General features: G+C 40.6%; 1 non-coding gene across 1 annotated transcript; it reads left to right on the top strand.

Annotated features, from left to right (window-relative positions):
• The first annotated feature begins 2131 nt into the window (after window positions 1–2131).
• On the top strand, window positions 2132–2256 carry LOC127206733 (small nucleolar RNA SNORA17). The gene has a single exon (XR_007832838.1). It is a non-coding gene; the product is annotated as a small nucleolar RNA SNORA17 (small nucleolar RNA).
• Window positions 2257–2643: the final 387 nt, after the last annotated feature.

Below are 2643 nucleotides of genomic sequence, written 5' to 3'. Positions count from 1 at the left end.
CGTCTTTGTCTTGGGAAATAATAATCTCTACACATTTCTTCTTTTAATCTAGAATTGTTACTCCTAAATTTAACCAAATATTTTTTTTCTTGACATCATAATTTTAAACTAATTAAAAAGGAATAGAGTGGAAAAATAAAGTATTTAGATTAAATAAGTTACCTCTTGTCTCTCAAACTCCTGAATACTGTCCTAATAATCCTCTCATATTAACTAATTTGAATATTGATGTATTATAGTATAGTGACTTTGCTTCCTAAATAAAGCCTACAAATTCTTCTGAATATATAAATATTATAGCAAAATTCTACTTAACATGGGCAGAGTGATTTATTGTATTTTTCTCCAAAAGCGTATACATAATCCCAGCCATTATGGTAATGGTTTTAGCAGGTGAAAATTTTGTAAAGTGGCAAGATCACTACTGCTCCACACTCCTGGAAGATGTTAGTAGCCTCAGGACAGTAGTTACCATCCTTCCTAATGCTGTGACTCTTTAGTCCAGTTCTTCAAGTTGTGGTGACCCCCAACCATAAAGTTATGTTTGTTGCTATCTCATGACTGTAATTTTGCTACTACTGTGAAATATAAGGTAAATATCTGCCTTTTCTCATGGTCTTGGATAACCCTTGCGAAAGGGTAGTTTGAGGTCCAAGAAGATCATGGGGTCGAGATCCAGAATGGCTGCTTTTGGTAGTTTGACCTCCTTGAGGGTCGTGGGGTCGAGATCCAGAACTGCTGCCTTAGTGGGAAATCCCAGTGTGTTCTTTCCCCTTCAATCATAGGAGGGCACAGTGAGAAGGTGACACCTATCAACAGGACTATGGGCCTGGACCTGGTACCGAACATGAAGACATTTGCTCTTGGATTCCTAACCTCATCAATGATGATAAATGCATTCATATTGGTTATATGTCACTCAGTTTATGCTAACTGGGACACTGGTGAATAGATTTAAGTCTGAATGGACTAAGACAGTTTGCTGCTGGTGAGATTTCATATAGAAATTTAGAAATATTTCATTGGGACGTGAAAGGAAAGCAGTTATAAAATGCTTGTTATAAAATGACAAAACTTGGTATAATTTTGCTAGTGTCTTCACACTTGTAGAAGCTAGAACTTGAAACCAAATAGCCTTCTGAAGAAATTGCTAACCAAAATATTAAGAAACAGATAGTTTTTATTTCCTGAACACTTAAGACAAAATGTAAGAAAGACATTATATAAACAGGTCATTATTTATTTTTAATGTATAAGGCCTCCCATATGCTAGGCAAGTTCCCTACCACTGATCTAAGTCCTAGCTCTTTTGTTTTATTAAATTTTGAAATAGGGGTTTCTAATTACACATCTGGCCTTGAACTCATTCTCTAGCCTAGACATGTCTTGAATTTAATTATCTTCTCTCAGTTCCTTGAGTGGCTGTGATTATGCGGTTATAGACCTGTACTACCAGGCCCAGGTTAGAGACAGAATTTATTAAAAAATACATTTGTCATTGAAATAGAATTACATAATTTCATCCCTTTCTTCCTCGACCTCCTCTCCGCATTGACCCTCCTTTAACCTCCTCCCACACAACCCCACTCCTAGGTTGATGGCCTCTTTTCTCTTGATTATCACTGTTATGTGTATGCACAAATGCATATGTGTACAACCTGCTGAGTCCATTTTTGTTGTTTGTATGCAAATATCTTTTCAAGGCTCTGACCACCCAGCATTAAACAACCAACAAAGCCGATCATCCCTGGCAGGGGCTGCTTCTCCTTATTCTAGCAGTCACTAGCTGTCCGTAGTTCTTCGTCTAGGACTGAGACACTGTGACATTTTCTTCATTTCACGTTTACATGTCCATTGACAGTGCCATCGGTCTAGTTTTGCCTGTGTAGTAATTTCTAGATGAGGAAGACTTTCTGGTTTTCTGGCTCTCAAAATCTTTTTGCTCCCCTATCTCAATGCTCACAGAGCCATAGATTCAGACTGTGATGTAGATATGTCTACTGGAGCTTGGGGCTTGGCTCCCCAAGATTGTTGATTTCTGCATTGTTTTCAGTTATGGTCTTCATTTGCTGTAAAGGTTCTAGATAAGCAGTGGTAGCTACACTTACCTGTCAAAGTAAGGGTAAGATTTACCTTCCCTAGAGGCATTGCAGGTGTGGCTGCTATACCACATGTGTGTCAGTAGGTGGCAGGAGAGAGGCTATGTCTGCACTCCGTGTTCTGAGCTGGGAGCATCTGAATTAGTAGTCTATCATTCCCTGGAAAATAAAAGTGAGCCTGAGAAGACCACCAGTGTGGTGTCAGAGGGCCCAGACATGAAGCTGGTCTGAGATGACCACCAGTCCAGCACCTTGTAGGCCCAGATAGGTTCCCAGAGTGGGGAACAAGTCAGAGACTAGAAGAACCTTGCTTTAGACCACAGGCCTGGGGAAGGAGTGAGTGTGAGCTGGAAGGCCCTTGCATAAGGCCACTCAGGCAGGCCTGGGCAAGGAACAAGCCTGAGACAACCATCAGACTGTTGCCATGGCGCCCGGATAGGAAGATAGCCTGAGATGACCAATAGTCCAGTGTCATGCAGTCCTGGGGACAGGGAGAGACTATGCGCAGATGACTCTGGTGTCATAATCATAATGCACTAGTAAA

Source organism: Acomys russatus, chromosome 23, assembly GCF_903995435.1.
Source record: "Acomys russatus chromosome 23, mAcoRus1.1, whole genome shotgun sequence".
NCBI classification, from domain to species: Eukaryota; Metazoa; Chordata; class Mammalia; order Rodentia; family Muridae; genus Acomys; species Acomys russatus.
This window is presented reverse-complemented; position numbering and strand designations above follow the sequence as displayed.